Here is an 18,362-nt window from a genome sequence, read left to right as displayed (position 1 = left end):
ATTGACTCTTGCAGGAAATTGTTACTAATTAAAGTCTTATTGGGAAACTGTAAAATCTGACAAAAAAGAGCGTAGAAGTGTTACAGAAATCTACTACAATTTATAAATGCTCCTATATACATAGGAAAACTTGCAACAACATACATAGTTTCAGAGGGGTAGCTGTGTTAGTCTGGATCTGTAAAAGCGGCAAAGAGTCCTGTGGCACCTTATAGACTAACAGACATATTGGAGCATGAGCTTTCGTGGGTGAATACCCACTTCGTTAGATGCAACATACATAGTTGTATTCTGGATCAGTTTGACTGAAAGATACATTGCAGATAGGAACCACTCATGTCATTGTAGCGCAACAGTGTTTGACCTTTGCGTACCTTCCTGCTTCTAGCACTAAGCATTCTCACTAGAAGGTCACTGCCTCTGGAGTTCACTCCTGCCAATCATTTGGTCCAATAAAAGATATTACCTCACCCACCTTTCTCTAATATCCTGGGACCGTAACGGCTACAACTCTGCACACAATCATCTATTTTAGCATTAACCTGGCCATTTTTAGGGTCTCAACCAAAGTTCATTGAAACCAGTGGGAATCATTTCATTGACTTCAATAGTCTTTGGGTCAGGCCTTTAAGGAGCAGTCTAAAATTAACCTTTCAGTCCAGGCAGTTCAGGAACTCCAGGTTCTTTAGCATTTAATTTATTTGCTAGATCTAGCCACTTCTGTTCCTTAAGGCTGTATAACTTAGTGTTGTGTGTGTGTTGGGTGGGAGTAGAGAGAGGGGAATAATTGTGGGGCGTTTGAGAGGCAGAGGGGCCAGACATGCAGTATGAGGCCATGTCTACACTACAAACTTTGGTCGACTTAAGCTGCATCAGCATAAAGCCACCATAGTTGTTATATCACTTGTGTGCGTTAGACCTAGCTTCCTACATTGACGCTGGGCATAGTCACCAGGGGTTCTTATGTCAGTGCACAGTGAGGTGCATGATGGGAAAGTATCCCAGTGTGCAACCCACCACTGTCCAGTGCACCATCTTTTGGCAAGTTTTGGTAATACAATCCAGGGATGACTGGGAGCAAAGGGACAACTTCCCAGCATGCAACTGTCTTCATCCCATGTCATCTATATCCCATAATTGTTGCACTTTTTTAAAAAAATCCCACAAACCCTTGCAGTCCACCATCTCTAACAGAAGCCGGGAACCTGCACAGCTCTGTACTATTGTCATAAGTGCTGTAAGCACAGGATGCATGATTTTCTGGTATTTACAGATCCAGGAGAAGAATCAAAGCAATGGGAAATGTGCTGATTTCTTGGAGGACAGGCTGCTGTGGGACACAGTGAGAACCAGTTCAAAGTTTTTGGTGGTGTTCACAGAGCAGATAGCGGAGTGCAGCTTCTGGGCCCAATAAATGAGCACCAAGTGGTGGAATTGCATCATAATACAGGCTTGTGATGATGAGCAGTGGCTGCAGAACTTTCAGTTGGACAAGGCCACATTCCTAGATCTGTGTGCTGAGTTTGCTCCAGTCCTCCAGTGCAGAGACCAAAATGAGAGCTGCACTGACAGTGGAGAAGTGAGTGGTGACAGTGCTCTGGCAACTTGCAATGCTGGATTGCTACCCATCAGTGTGAAATGATTTTAGAGCTGGAAAATCCACTTAAGGAGGCCATTGTCATGCAAGTGTGCAGGACTGTTACTTGTCTCCTGCCACGCAGATGTGCGAGTCCCAGCAATCAGGGCCAGCTTTATGAAGGGCGGGGGCCAGATTTGAATACCTGGCAGTGGTCCTGGGCTTTGGCAGCACTTCAGCAGCGGGGGGTCCGCTCCGGGTCTTCCATGGCACTGAAAGACTCCCCGCCACCGAAATGTCACCAAAGCCCCGGAGCGGACCCACCCCCGCTGCTGAAATGCCGCCAAAGCCCCGGAGCGGAACTCCCCCACCGCCGGGTGAGTTTAAAAAAAAAAAAATTAAGATGCCTAAGGCGCGGGGCCCGATTCCAGGGAATCGGCTTAAAGCCTGCCATGCCAGCAATATGTAGACCATAGTTGATGGATTTGCAGCAGTGAGATTCTTGAAATGGGGTGGAGCAATAGACAGAGCATATCCCTATTTTGGCACCAGGGTACCTTGCTACAAAGTACGTCAACAGAAAGGGCTGCTTTTCTATGGTTATGCAAATATTGGTGGATCACCAGAAATAATTCATTGACATCAGTGTTGGCTGGTCAGGGAAACTGCATGATGCTTGCATCTTTAAGAACACAAGACTATTCATAAGGCTACAAGCAAGGACTTTCTTTCCCAACTAGCAGATTAGTATTGGTGATGTTGAAAAAAAAACAATAATTATCCTGGGGCACCCGATCTACCCCTTGTTCCCCTGGCACATCTAGCCATACCCCGGCCCCCTCGACAATACCAAGGAAGAATTCTACTACCAACTCAGCAGATGCAGAATGACAGTTGAATGCACTTTTTCTTGATTGCAGGGATGCTGGTGTTTACTCACAAGATTGGATCTCAGTGAAAAGGCATCCCAACGGGTATAGCTGCCTGCTCTCTCCTGTATAACATCTGTAAAGCCAAGGGGGAAAAGTTGCTGCTGGGGTGGAGTGGCTGGCTGCTGAGTTTGAACAACTAGACACAAGGGCTAGTAGACAACCTCAGCGTAGAACTATATGGCTCAAGGAGGATTTGAAAGAGCAGTTTAACATGAGTCAGAGTATGGTGTTGTGGTGTACTGTCCTCTCCCTGGCCCTGCTCTTTTGCGGCTAGTTAGGAATTGTGTGGTGCTCGATGTACATCTATGAATTTACCACTGTCAATGCCCCTATTACTTTTGCGGTGCTTGCTGTACATTTTATGATTATTATACTGTTCGTCACTTGTCCTATGAGTTGTCACACTGTACAGTAACAAGTAAGTGAGTGCTTTCAGAACTGCTAGACAACCTGAAGCACATGTTGTGAACTAATAAATATGAATTATTTTCCAAGTAATAGAATTTTATTCAGTAACAAAATCAGTGCAAAGATAAATCTGTGCAACTGAAAAGCAAATACATTAAAAAAAAGAAATTAATGGAACAGAACTTTACAAGGGGAAAGAACATTTTTATCCATTTTACCTACACATACAGCAACTGTGGCTTTCACAGGTCAGGGTATGTGAAGCTGTGGTTGTCTTAATGTCACCCAGGATGGAGTGATGGGGTAGGGACGGGGACCCTGATACCAGATGGAATGTTTGGAGGTGAGTAGGGAGGTGCTGTAATGGAGTTATCCATAGACTGCAAAGGGAGGTGAGCCTGGGATTGTTGAACCTGCAGATCCACAAGAGTCCACAGCACAAAGAAGCCCCATTATGTCTTGGTGCACTTCCCTCTCCTTTTCCTGGTGGGGCTCCTGGGCCTTTCTCCTGTCCACTCTTTCCTTCTCCAGGCTGTCTGCAATGTTCCCCCTCCAGACCCTTTGCTTATGGGCTGGTGCAGCATTGGTTTGCAAGATCTCATTGAACATGTCATTCTGAGTCATCTTCTTTCTTATCTGCCTCAGGTGTTCTGCAGACTTGGAGGGGGAACCCCTCAAATCTGCAATGGCAGCAGCTACAGATAAAAGATGCAGAGGTACCATTGTCGATATAGTAACAACGGAACATGAAAGTTAAGATGCCATGGTAAGATTCAGAACTTCCCTTGCTCCCCTAAAGTTTTAAACAAGACCTGCTTATTGACACTTCTGCTTCGGAGTGCTTGTGCATGGATCCACTCACAGCACCAGGCATGCTGAGTATGGCCAGCGAAGGGTGAGGGAAATGAGGATTTGCTCAGTTCCCTGAAACTATGGGTATACGGCAATGGCACTGAATACTGGCACCATTTCCACAGGTGGTGGTGATTTTCGATGACATCTGACTCTTCTGGGTGACAAAAGCACAGACAGCACAGTGGCTGCTAGTGTCCTGAAGCTGCAAAGGCCCAGATGCTGCCAGTTTGTATACTGTAAGGGTGCCAGCTGAAGTTATCACTGACTGGAGTGGGGAAGTCAGCGGAGAAGAAATAAGGCTGCCATCCCTTCAGGAGAGGACTGCAGAGTACCTCCATGAAAGTTCCTCTGAGAACAATTCAGTGGACACCCCTGTGCACATAAACAAACTGCTCTACATGCTTCCCTTCCATTGCCCAATTCTACAGGTGAATGAAAAGCAGGTAACAACACTACCTCTCTTTGTTGTACCGTTATCTCTTCCAGCAGGACTAAATTAATGAAAAGTCAGTAACTGTGTCCTGTTAAGTTGGGGGTGCCATTTGTACATCATTGTAATGGGAAATACAATTACACTCTTACCTGAGATACCTTCCCATGCATTGGGTTCGCCCATGCTCAACTGCTGGGACTGACTGGACTATGGTGGAGTCTAACAAGTCCTGGCTTGCAGCATAGCTGGACCCCCTGGTCACATGTCCGCCATGCTCTGCCTCTTCCTCCTCCACCTATTCCTTATCCTCGCTGTTCCCGCCAGGGGCCTGTGACTCAGGCTCCTTGGAGGTATACAGGGTGGTCTGCAGGGTGGTGGTGGTGCAATCTCTGCCAAGTATGGCATGCAGCTCTTTGTCAGCGGCAGGTCTGTCACCCGGCACCAGACTGACTGTTTGCCTCTTCCCCGCCTTCTGGTATACCTGATCCAGTTCCTTTGCTTTCACATGGCACTGCTGCTGGTCCTGGTCATACCTCTTCTCCTGCATCTGCTGTGCAATCTGCTCATAGATATTCATGTTTCTACTGCTGATCTGTAGTTGTGCTTGCACAGCCTCTTTTCCCCACAAGCAGATGAAATCCAATATCTCCTGTCTACCCCAAGAGCATGTGAGGAGTATGTAGCCAGCATGGTCAGCTGGGCAGTTAGTTGCACACAACAAAGGAGTGTAGCTGGGTGTCTTGCCAAACTGGTCAATCAGGAAAAGACATTTAAAAATATCTGTGACTTTAAGGGGAAGGGGCTGTCTTCTGGTCTCTGTGACCCCCGAGCAGTGGAGTTCACAATTGTGATCAGATTTTTTACTGTTATACATTGTGGGACAGCTGCTGTAGGACTGCTAGGGTCCATATAAGTAACACAGTATCCACACTTGCAATGCACTGATCTCAGTACATTGACCCAGGCTCAATGTCACTTGGGAAGGCAGTTTTACTGTGTTGCTGTAACAGGACACTTATGTCGGTGGGAGACAAATTTAAGTGTAGACATATGGAAACTAAGTCAACACAAGGTGGCTTATATTGACCTAACTTTGTAGTGCAGACCAGGTAAGAATTCTCTCTTTGTTGAAAATAGATTGGTATTAATAATTCTAAACCATGTAAAAACAGACCTAGATACAATGGTGATGGGCACCACACAAGAAATAATGAGAATATGGGGAGTCAGAGAAGGAAAATATATAAGCTAGGGACAATGCTCATTTAGGCCACTTGTCACTTTGAATTGTGAGCTCTCTGTGGATAATGGGGTCACAAAGTAACGCTTAGCTGGACCTTTTCATAAACTGAACTAGGATGAAATTATTAGTCAAGTACATGCCCAGGGTCCATGCTGGGCTTGTACTACCAATATTGCTACCTGTGCTGCCTGGATTCAAGCTGGTTTAGACAGCAAAAGCTGTGAATAGTTAGGCTGTGTAGACATACTGTCAGTTAGAAGGGCACAGAGGCATTTAGAGGAAGAGGTGTGATAGTTATTGGGCATGCTCAGTAGCTATCTCTGAAACAATGCAGAAGGCTTCCATTCAGGGCAAGCAGTCTCACAGGTACCACATATTCACCATCTGAGAGCTGAGACAATCAGAGCTCAGCGGGGAAAAGATTGGGGGGATGTGGTGACACTCTTGGGGACTCAGTAGCTGAACAATGATGCGTCTCCTGTGTTCCAGACCCTGTGCCATTTTGGATCCAAATTCCCTATCTTGCTGGAAACCAAGGAGACACCAACTATTGACTCCAGGACTAGAATTGCTACTGGCCATGAGGTTGTTTGGACTACTTTGCTGAGGAGATTAAGGAGTTTGGAGCTGCCATTCTCCTCTGGCTCTGAGGAGCCTAGGTGATGCACAGGCACTTCTGATACCACACTGCAGAGACTGAGAAGTCATGTCTGTGAAAAGATTGGAGGGGAGTGTGCATGTGTAGGTGCTAAGGTATCCCTTGCACTGAAACTTATATAACAGCAACCAGTTGGTGAAATAGCTCTTTAGGAAAAGTTTTCATACGTATTCCTCATGCTGGTAGCAAATGTCTTTCTATAATAAATGTTATAGTATGAAATTGTATTGCATTCTCTGTGCAGTTTTATTATTTGTTAAAGTTCTGAAAAGACTGAGTTCTTCCCTGTGCTTCTGCAGAGAAGTTGACTGAGGTGCAGGAAGAAGGGGAGTGTATTACCATTACATATAATACTGCTCCTCCTAACCAGTTATATTTGCTCAGTCAAGCAGAAAAATTGGTGAAGCGTTATAGGACTGATTTGGCTGAGAGATGCTTTGTAGGGGCAAGATCATTGTCATTTTGGATTACTGGGTCTGAAATCATCTAGGGAAACTGAAAGCTTTGATGACACTAAAATGACATGATCATAGGTTTATCACTTTTATTTCTTTTTTGGAGGTTTTACACAAAAGATCAGTCAGAAAAATAATGCATAATTAGTGTCTATAATTCAGTTTTTCAGTGCACTGCTTTAAAATGAGTAGCAAAAGCCTTCCACATCCCTGTTTCTCGTTCAATACAGAGCTAACAGAGATGAGAGACAAACAAGATTTCTTGTTATCTAAATATTTTCTGGGTGCATACTGAAGTGCCAATGTAATAATGAAATAATTAGCGAAAGAACAAGTTTCCAGGCTGCATTCCAAAAAAGGATGGAAACAAACGATTGCCAAACACTACTTCAAACCATTTTAATTCCGTTGCACTCAGGGAAGGGCCAGATTAAGAAAAAGGTCAAGAGAAAAAAAGAAAATACATTTAAGAGTTTAGCAGCAGACTCAGACTAACTCTGAGATCCATGACTGATGAAACCAGCTTAATTTACTCTTTCCATACTATTTAGATAGTGACAGATCATCTGTTCAAGGAACGATACGCGCACAAGAAGGGGAAGGTAAAAATGTAACAAGCCTGAAACCAGTCTTGGCACATCAGGCCTCATCTAATGTGGTACTCAAACAGGGCTGGTATAAGCAGGGATGCTGTACCAGCATCCTGTACCCAACTCTAATGGCACTCGGATACAGCAGCTGCAGCACAGCTCCTTTCCTCAGCTGAAAGTTGTAGCTGCTTTGCTTACTCCCAACCAGCAGCTTCTTCCAGGACTCTGGCTGATCACCTCCCTACAAGATGTCAGCAAGTGGCTGAGCAGGGGATGGCAGGCACAGATAGTTGTAAGCTGTCTCCCGTAGTCCACCAAACACACTCCAGAGCGGGTGAAAAGATGGCTGTTTGGTTTTCTTTCCTGCTCCAACAGGTCAGAAAAGAGGTCCCCAGTTAGGTTCCTTGCTGCGGCAGCAAGGAAGACAAGGAGGTGTTCAAGTGATGGTAGCAAAGGCACTAAAGCAGGGAAGAGAATATGTGACTGGTCAGTTGCCCGGTTCTGCAGGAAGAAGAATTGGGGAAAGAGAGGCAGTAAATCTGAGGAGGAAAAGGCAGGGAGGAAAAATGGGAGAAAGCGAAGAAAATAGCCCAGAGACAAAAGGCAGGCCTTTCCCTGGTGAGAATGAATTGAATATTCAAAGCATCCAAACAAAAAGTTAATCTTGAGGGAGTTCAAAGACCAGAGTGCTATGGACCACTACAGTCAACCAATGTGACTACACACAGATAGCCAAAACAGTCCTCACCTGGAAGGAGACATGAGTCGGTGTGAACATAGTCGCACACCAATTTTCTATCTGGCAAAGCAGACACACACTTTAGTATCCTTTCAGGGTCCCTTCCAGTTCTATGAGATAGGTATATCTCCATATATTAAGTGTCACGTGGATCTCTGGGAGTAACATGAATAATCATACACATTAAAGAAAGACTGGGATTTTTAGAGGAGCTGAAGGGAGCTGGATGATCAAGTCTAATTGAAATTCAATGGAAGTTGGGCACCTAACTTCTATAGCCTCCTTTGGAAATCTCAAACTCCACTAAATGACTTTCCTCTAAATGTCTTCGTTTTACTGACACTAGCATTGTCAGAAGAATGAAAGATGGAAAATTCACCCATGCATCTTGGCATCAGCTGAACCGACAAAGGGGCATAACACTTTGTCTATTTATTCTCACAGGGGCCTGACTGCTGTCGGCCTTCATCATGCAGAACTCTTATTGTAGTCAGTGCTTTCTGCAAGGGGGCCGTGTGCAAAAGCCTTGCAAGATATGATCCTTAAGACCCATGAATTTCTTAGGAGAGAACTGCAAGAGATAAATATTTGACCTCTGTACTGATGAAAGCAGAAAATGCTCACTTACTCCAAAAAGGCTGGTAAAGCAACACATGGAAATGGTGTTCTCTAAAGGACCAAATCCTTGTCCCAGTGAAGTCAATAAGAGCTTTGACATTTACTTCACTATGACAAAGACTTAGACCAATTGAACACTGGGGGCGGGTGGTGTTGTAGTGTCAAATATTGCTACTTGGAAAGGGCCTATGGATGACAGTGAAAACCGACCTTCCAAGTTATCCTATGATCATTCTTTACAAAAATCCGCCAAATTCTAAAAACACTAATATGATTGTTAAGAATCCTAATCTGGTGTAAATTTGGTCACTGATGAGATAATGGCCTAAGGATTTTTCCGCTGCTTTGTCACTCAAAGATTAAGAAAAAGTGCACGTCTCCCTTCCTTACTGTGCCTAAAAACAAGTGTTGACAGAAGTCACAAGTATCTTACATGCAGCACAGAATGATACACAGAGAAAGAGGTCTATCCTACTGAACTATGTTCTCCTGTCTCTTCCGATACTTTTCATATGTGAGCTGATTGTTGCTATTGATTCTGGAAGAGTTTTGGCATGAAGTAAATGACTGCTTTGAGTTGTTACACAAGAGAGCCAAATTGCACTCTGCATGAGGCTAGCCCTGAAAAGTACACAAAAGCTTCAGTCAGTGCACAATGCGTTGAATTCAATGGGAGGTGCGTGTATGTATCCAAGAGTAGGAATTGGGCTACAGCAGTGGTTCTCAAACTTTTGTACTAGTGACCCCTTTCACATAGCAAGCATCTGAGTGTGACACCCCCCTCCCTTACAAATTAAAAACACTTGTTTGTATATTTAACAGCATTACAAAATGCTGGAGGCTGGCAGCTTGCAACCCCCCATGTAATAACCTTGTGACCCCCTGAGGGGTCCTGACCCCAGTTTGAGAACCCCTGGTCTGCAGTCAGAAACTCTTGTGTAAGGCTGCTCATGTTAAGCTTTCTCACTGCACCCTGTATGTGTCAAACTTACAGGAAGGTAGATTACAGATAAATAGGACTCAAATTAGCCTACATTTCTCCCTCCTCAAAAGACATTTATTAATCCCCCCGCCCCAGTCCTCCAAGTGGTTCTTTTCTTCCTCCCATTCACGAGCCCTTGATCTCCCACCTGTGTCAGGCAACCCAGTCCACCCAAGCAGGCAGCCAGTAGTCAGCCGTCAGCTGTGTGCTGCCACTTGATTCTCATTTCACGCACCCTATGACCCCAAGGCTTGGCCCCACAGATTCTGCTTTAATCCATCCCTGCAGCTGGGTGCTAAAACAAATCAAACCTTTATATTTGAACATCGGTCTTGCCATAACACTATATGTACAATTATACATAGTGATGTGCTGCAGAGCCCTTGTTAGAAATCCCTACAAACAGAAAGGAGAGCTGGGGCAGTTGTCCAGGTTGAGATGGAATCTCCCCATTCTGGCTGCTGCTCAAACAGCCCTGCTAGAGAAGACATCTCTGTAGCTCACAAAACCTTTTTGAAGTGTGAATTTTTTGCCTTCAGAATGCACCAATCAGCAGTATAAAGGGATGCAGAATATATATTTGTACACAAACACTCGTGCACATGCACCCCTACATTCTCAAGAGAGGATACTCTTCCTTCTTTCTTCCCAATCCCAGATCATTTCTAGATGGTCTTCATTGCCCTTCTGCACCTCATTTCAAAGGACAGAATTTGACCGCTATGCTTTACAATAAATATACACAGTGCATATTATTCTTGGAGAAAAGTATAAACATTTCCAGGAAGTGCAATTAATTAAAACGTTGTTGATCAAGTGGTGTTGCCTCCCTGGTCCTAGCTAAGAAAGACTTTTTTTTGTTGTTTAAATGGGAAAGCAATTACTCCTCACCCCTCTTTTCTACAGCACATGCCTCCTGGTATAAAAGGCTTATCACAGGCTTAGGGGAAATATTTGTTAGAATAGTGGCTGCCCATCACCACTTGCACAATATGACTTCCACAAACAAGTCCTGTCTTCATAAGGAGTATCAGAGCAGAGAACACAGCAAGTAACCAGCTGTTTGGCCCAAATTCATAATATCTTGTGCTACAATAACTCCTTAGAAAGATCTTTCTTGTCTCTTTTTTTTTTTTTCTGAGCGGAGAACTAGGGAGTGGGGAAGTATTTCCACCCCCTAACCCCCAAACAGATCTGAACATAAAGAATATTCTTAAAAGCCCATGCCTGGCATCAATTAAAGCACTGGCAGAGGCATAATAGTTTGTTGTTTTCTGACTGGAGAAGGTTTAGGTAGCTATCATTGCACTCAGAATGCAGGTGACACTGATATCAGTAAAATCAAACATGAGGTGCCATGCTGTTTTGTTGTCAACCCTCCAATATATGAAATTCACTAGCTTCGATATATCCAATTTTTTGAAGCAATCAACAGTAGTGTACTATGAGTGTGGGACTGGGAACCAGGAACTCCCGAGTTCTGATATTGGCTCTCCGACTTCTCCTATGAGACACAATCTCTGATTGTCCATTTCCCACCTAAACAATGAGGATATTAATATGTATGTTAATTAGTTAACATTGTTAGCACTTGAAGATAGAAGGTGTTAATTTATTAATAGCTTTAACTTCTCTTGACCAGGTGTTAGGCGCTAGTATTTTAACTGTTTCCTCTGTCTTCTAAACTCTCCATTTAAGGAAATTGTCGGTACTGAAAAACTTAGCGTTACTATTTTTATTTTAATTACTTTGATTGCTTGGCAGACTTTCCAGTCTCCCATAATTCAAGTTATTACATAACTCTGATTGTGTAACTGACAGCTAGTTAAAGGTTTCCAAGAAATCAGAATGATTGCTTTATCTCAGGTTATTACAAGATTATGAACTGCAGAAAAAAAGTTAATAGACCAGTTTCCTGCCCAATTATATCCACTGTCCACAGAAGTGAATTTGCCGCAATATACTCTGGAATATGGATGTTTGTTCACTAGAATATAAGCAGCATGTACCGAGCCATCTTTTAATCTGAGCAGCAACTGACAAGATCTAGAGAAGCTTTCCCTCATTCCTTATAATATGAACGGGTTTAAAAGAAAAGCCAACAGATACACAACTAATAAGTCATAGAAATTTGAAAAGAGCTCTGGATCCACTGCATACATCCATGCATGATGTTACCATATATGGTCATGTTCTTCTCAATACTAACTGTTCCACAAAAATGTAATGATAACAAATTCAAAACAAATACCTTTTAGGGAATAACATGTCCATTGCAAATGTGATAATAAAAATCACTGTTTACATCCAAGTGAATACAGCCAGAGCAGCAACATGCACTAAATTAAAACTACCACTGAATCAAGCTTTTAGCTTTCCAGTCATTCATATTCCAGGAGTTCATACTTTTGGTTTCAGTGGTTGAGGTTTTAAATGATGTTGACTGTTAGTAGTTCAGAATATCAACCTTTTACAAAGTACATTCTTAGGAGCTGATAGCTAATGGAAACTTTTGAATAAGATACAATTTGATTTATTTAAAAAAAAATTATGAACATTTTTTGCAATAAAAATATCTGTTACAAAATATCTAACAATTAAATAACAGATCAGGTTTACTGACTTTTCTATCCCAGGCTGGAAGGGTCATATTCTGATTAATAAAAAAACACGCTAATATAAAAAGTGAGTAAGATTTTTTCTTCTGGATTACCAATGATGCTTTCTATACTGCCATCTACTGACATTTTTTTTTATCCTCATCACTTCTATTACAAACTTGAGTTTATTGCTTAGTTTCTTCCTCTAAAGGAAAAAATAATCTTCAGATCTATGCATATAAACAATATTAACAAGTGCACCTCACTAACAGGGAAGAAATCTGATCTAGCAGTGCAATCTCTTTATTCCTAACATGCAAATCTATGTTGTTATATTTATGTAATAACAAAGGTGATGCTTTTCTTTTGTATTTTAAAAGGAGGTTTTTTTGCTGTGCAATTAAATAAAAAATTAGCAAAGCTAATTATGTTTAATCAAATGCATTTATATTGTAATCAATTAAATATTAAAACTAAGTTATTTTATATATTAGTATTGAAAACATATAAAGAAAACCTGCTGCTAAACTACCACTGCTTTTACTAGAGCATCTTTACTGGATTCACATATAAAGTTAATTAGTGCTTGTGCCTGTTTGTCTGGAAAAGCTGCTATAGAATTGCAAAGTATTTTTATATTGTGCACATCATCTGGGTATTTGTTTCTCTACATCTCTATATAAACAGATGCAGCTATGGCAGTGATATAAAACAAATTATGAATTTCTCACACCACTTGGAGATTTTGAGTTTACCATGCTCTTTCAGTGAATTTTAACTGAATGCTCTGTTTGCAATATGCAATCAGGTGTAAGCCAAACAAGCATGTTTTGTAGGTCTGTCACAATACAGTTTAAGTAAAGCAGCAATAGGGTGACCAGATGTCCCGTTTTTAAAGGGACAGTCTTGTTTTGGGGGACTTTTTCTTATATAGGCGCCTATTACCCTTCACCTCCTGTCCTGTTTTTTCACAGTTGCTATCTGGTAACCCTAAGCAGCAAGCATTTGTAACCTGAAAGTAATTCACAAATAAATTGCTTTTCCAAAGGTACACGATAACTTGGATTGCTAAAGTCACTATGTTAGAAACATCTGTTCACTCCCAGCCCTCTCCCCCAGCAGGAGAGTCCTCAGTCACAGTAGTACTTACAGATATCCAAGTAGGAAAGCAGAGAGTGAATTGGAGAGTCCGGAACCTGTACAGCTAACAGCTGGAACAGTCCAAATCCTCTCTGCCTTTGCAGCCTCCCTATATAGAGGAGGAGAATCTGGTCAATGGGGAGGGGCCCTAGAAACCACCTCCTGCTGGAAAATCTTCAGTACCTGGGCTAAAAATGAGAGCTCATCAGTCAAGAACCTCCTTTCTGGAGGGGCCCAGTTCAGGGCTGGTGACTTCCCCCAAACCTTTCCCTTAGTATTAACAAACACAAAAATCCAAACAGAATTATGACCTGGGTGTCACCCCTTATTTTCTGACATCCAATTGCACCTTGTGCAATAGTACTAGGAAGTGCCTGAAATTAACAGGGTTATTTCTTTTTCCCAGAATGGAACTGATATGTTGGATCAAGCAAATGAGACACTTTAACCCCTTCCTGCCTTACATAAACTATCTCCTCATGTATGTCTTCCAGCTGGGGGTCCAGCAAGAGGGGAAAGCCAGATCGGGGGTAGCTGTAGTTGAGATCCCATTACAAAAGCCAATCAGACTATCGGCCTGTTGATGTGGAGCTAAGATGAGTTCTGTATGAGTTGTTTGGGAGTAGGAGGTTATTTCCAACACAGCGACGGTGTGGGGGGGTGGAGGTCTCTCTCTGTCTCCTTGTGTTTATGTAACATTTAAAGCTTGGGGCTGTTTTAAGCCTTGTCTGTCTCTAGGGAATAAGAAGGTTATTTTTCCCAGCTCCCCACCAATTTTGCAGAAGTTGGTCTTGCCTTCTGCAGCCTCAGCCCAGTTCCTGAGAAAGTGTTGTAAATAACTTATCTATATAAAAATACTTCCCTCTGTCCATAAAAGGAAGAAGAGGACTGTTAAATGGCTGTGGGCAATGGTCCCTAGGATGTAGTGGAAAGAACAGGAGGCAGGCACCAGCTGCTGGGGGAGTGGAAGAAAAGAGCCAGCCTTGGACACGAATCTGGTCCTTGTCAACTCCTCTGAAACCTTCAGTTCTCAGTTGCACCCCTTCACTCCAGTAGCAAACAGTTTTGTTCAGCAAGACTGGTGCATGGGAGACATCCCAAAAAGGGAAAGCTAGGATCCTCCAGGAATTCCCATCAGCATACCGGATATGAAATACTGAAGCTATTTGCATGCTGCAACAGACTAAATATGGTGCACAGATCTACCCAGTCAGCCAGAGCACAGTGCTGGTTGAAATGGCATTTATTGACTTCAAATAGTCCTCTCCGTCCCCTGAAATAACCCCCTCTCCCTCGGGAATGACAGATGAGTCCCGGCCCAATCTGGGCCTTCCAGGAAACACCTCCATGAAAGGACGCAGGCCTGTTCACCTTTCAGATCATCAGGACAGAAAACCAATGTTTTCTAGTATGATGAATAAAGATTCATAGAAAGGCCAGAAGGGACCATTGTGATCATTTAGTCTGACCTCCTGTATAACACAGGTCATAGAACTCCTCCTAGAATAATTCCTTTTGAACTAGAGCATACCTTTAAAAGAAATAATCAAATTTTGATTTAAATATTGCCAGTCATGGAGAATCCACCACAACCCTTGGTAAACTGTTCCAGTGGTTAATTACCCTCACTGTTAAAAGTGTACACCTTATTTGCAGTCTGAATGTCTAGCTTGAGCCTATAGCCATTGGATTGTGTTATACCTATCTTTGCTAGACTGAAGAGCCCATTAGCAAATATTTAGCTCAGTGGTTTGCGCATTGGCCTCTCCACCCAGGATTGTGAGTTCAATCGCGGAGGGGGCCATTTAGGGAATTGGGGTAAAAATCTGTCTGGGGATTGGTCCTGCTTTGAGCAGGGGGTTGGACTAGATGACCTCCTGAGGTCCCTTCCAACCAGGGGTGAAAGTAACTTACTGGTACTGCCGAAGTCCTGAGGGGGGCATGGCCTCAACCAGAAGAGGGGGGCTTCTTGAGATTTAAAGGCCCTGGTGCTCCGGCTTTGGCTGGGAGCCCCAGGACCTTTAAATCAACCTGGGGCTCCCAGCTATAGAGGTGGCTGGGAGCCCCCAGGGCTCAGGGTCAAATTAAAGGGCCCAGGGCTCTGGCCACCATGAAGCTCTGGGCCCTTTAAATCTGGCCCCAGCCCAGCCGCTGTAGCCGTGGGTGGGATTCAAAGGGCTCTGGGCTCCCTGCAGCCGCGGGAGCTCTGAGTCCTTTAAATCCGGCCCCAGCCCGACCGCGGGAGCCGCGAGCACGATTCAAAGGGCTTTGGGCTCCCTGCAGCTGCGGGAGCTCTGAGCCCTTTAAATCCCAGCCCCAGCCCGCCCACCAGAGCCATGGGCGGGATTTAAAGACTCTAGGCTGCCCGCAGCCACAGGAGCTCTGAGCCCTTTAAATCCCGGCCCCAGGCTGGCTGCCGGAGCCGCAGGCGGGATTCAAAGGGCTCTGGGTTGCCCGTACCAGCTTACTTTCACCTCTGCTTCCAACCCTGATATTTCATGATTCTATGATTTGTTCCTCATGTCGGTACTTACAAACTGTGATCAGAACCCTTAACTTCCTTTTTGTTAAGATAAATAGATTGAGCACCTTGAATCTATCCCTATAAGACATGTTTCCTAACCCTCTAATCATTTCTGTGAATCTTTTATGAACCCTCTCCAATTTGTCACCATCCTTCTTAAATTGTGAACAGCAGAACTGGACACATTATTCCAGCAGTGTTTGGCTCCTCTGCCAAACACAGAGGTAAAATAATCTCTTTATTTCTATTTGAGATTCTTCTGTTTATGCATCCAAATATTACACTAGCCCTTTTGGGTTACTGTGTTGTTCTGGTAACTCATGTTCAACTGATTATCCACTAGCAGCCCCCAAATTTCTTTCAGTCACTTCTTCCCAGGATATATGGCCGCCATTCTTTGTCCCTAGATGTATACATTTACACTGAGCTGTATTAAGCAGCATAGTTTCCTTGTGCCAGGTTTACTAAGCGACCCAGATTGCTCTGTATCTGTGAAGTGTCATCTTCGGTATTTACCATTGCCCCAATTTTTGTTTCATCTGTAGACTTCTCCAGTGATGATTTTATGTTCTCTTCCAGGTCACTGATAAAAATGTTATCTAGCATAAAGCCAAGAACCAGTCCCTGTGGAGTCCGGTAGAAACACACCCGGTCAATAATTCTGCATGTACAATTATATTTTGAGTCCTATCAGTTAGCCAGTTTTTAATCTATTCAGTGTGTGCTATGTTGATTTTGTATCATTTTAGTTTTTTAATATAACTCGTGTGGTACAAGAGACCTGGATTGTTGCTTTGCACCTGACCTGCTGCAGAGCTGGACAAATAAGGGGCGGCGGGCGGGAGTTATATGTGAATAACTTATTTGAAAAAGCAGCAGAGAATCCTGTGGCACCTTATAGACTAACAGACGTTTTGGATCATGAGCTTTCGTGGGTGAATACCCACTTCATCAGACGAATGTAGTGGAAATTTCCAGGGGCAGGTATATATATGCTAGCAAGCAAGCTAGAGATAACGAGGTTAGTTCAATCAGGGAGGATGAGGCCCTGTTCTAGCACTTGAGGTTGAAAACAAGAGAAGAATCTTCTACTTGCAAGCATTCACAGTCTTTCGAACCCTATGATGTGTTCAAATTTGCAGATGAATTGAAGCTCAACAGTTTCTCTTTGAAGTCTGTTCCTTATTTGCAGAGGCCATCCTTAAGTCTGCTATAGTGGCCAGGGAGGTTGAAGTCTCTCCTACAGTTTTTGTATATTGCCATTCCACCATTCCGTGCGGAAAAATTCCACCACGATTTCAACAGCTTCCACCCCACCATCAGCCTCAGCCTGGACCAATCTACACGGGAGGTCCACTTTCTAGACCACCACGTGCAAATAAGTGATGGTCACATTAACACCACCCATATCGAAAACTACCACCGCACTGCCTACCTTCATGCCTCCAGCTTCCATCCCAGGCACATCTTGACATCCATCGTCTAAACCAAGCACTGAGGTACAACCGCATTGCTCTAACCCTCAGACAGAGACCAACACCTACCCAAATTCCACCAAGCATTCTAACTACAATACCCGCACGAGGATAATAAACAGATCAACAGAGCCAGACGTGTACCCAAAGCCTCCCTACTGCTAAGACAAACTAGAAAGAAAACCAACAGGACTCCACTGGCCATCACATACACCCAGCTAAAACCCCTCTCAACGCATCAATCAGGATCTACAACCATCCCGGACAATGCATCCACACTTTCACAGGCCTTGGTGCAGCCATCCTTGCCCACAGACAACCTGCCAACCTGAAGCATATTCTCACCAGCAACTGCCACACCGCACCATAGTAAGCTCTAGCTCAGGAACCACTCCATGCAACAACACCCGATGCCAACTCTGCCCACATATCTACACCGGCGACACCATCACAAGACCTACCAGATCAGTCACACCATCACCAGTTCATTCACCTGACACATCCACCAATGTAATATACGCTCATCATATGCCATAATACCCTCTCTACCTATGTACATCGGCCAAAACTGGACAGTCTCTACAGAAAAGGATAAATGGACACAAATCAGATATTAGGAAAGGCAATAGTTGAACAAAGACGTAATGGCTTGCCAACAGAACCAGTTTTCCTCCTCTTGGTTTTCACACCTCAACTGCTAGAACAGGGCCTCATCCTCCCTGATTGAACTAACCTCGTTATCTCTAGCTTGCTTGCTAGCATATACATACCTGCCCCTGGAAATTTCCACTACATTCGTCTGATGAAGTGGGTATTCACCCACGAAAGCTCATGATCCAAAACGTCTGTTAGTCTATAAGGTGCCACAGGATTCTCTGCTGCTTTTACAGATTCAGACTAACACGGCTCTCTGTTATTTGAAAAAAAACCACAAAATTCATGCATGTCAGCAAATTATTTGACCAACTCTAGTCAGCTGGGAAAATGTGAACTCTCCTGCTGTTTGCATCCTTTAGCTGCAGATGTAGGTCCAGATTCTACTCTGCCTTGCACCTTTCGTGGTCATTTCCACCTGGGAAAAGTAAGAGCATAACCCTACCAAAGTCAGAAAGGTAGCAATGGACACCCACTTTA

General features: G+C 43.6%; 1 protein-coding gene across 2 annotated transcripts in view; it reads right to left on the bottom strand.

Annotated features, from left to right (window-relative positions):
• The window catches only part of MYH11 (myosin heavy chain 11), a 99,307-nt gene extending 85,969 nt beyond the window's left edge, over positions 1-13,338 (bottom strand). For both annotated transcript variants that reach the window (XM_032793408.1, XM_032793410.2), the window contains exon 1: positions 13,240-13,338. The gene's annotated coding sequence lies outside the window, so the exon portion shown is untranslated. The remainder of the gene's footprint in view (positions 1-13,239) is intronic.
• Positions 13,339-18,362: the final 5,024 nt, after the last annotated feature.

This window comes from Chelonoidis abingdonii, chromosome 9 (assembly GCF_003597395.2).
Source record: "Chelonoidis abingdonii isolate Lonesome George chromosome 9, CheloAbing_2.0, whole genome shotgun sequence".
Classification (NCBI taxonomy): domain Eukaryota; kingdom Metazoa; phylum Chordata; order Testudines; family Testudinidae; genus Chelonoidis; species Chelonoidis abingdonii.
Note: the sequence above shows the minus strand (reverse complement) of the source record. Positions and strands in the feature narration are given on the sequence as shown.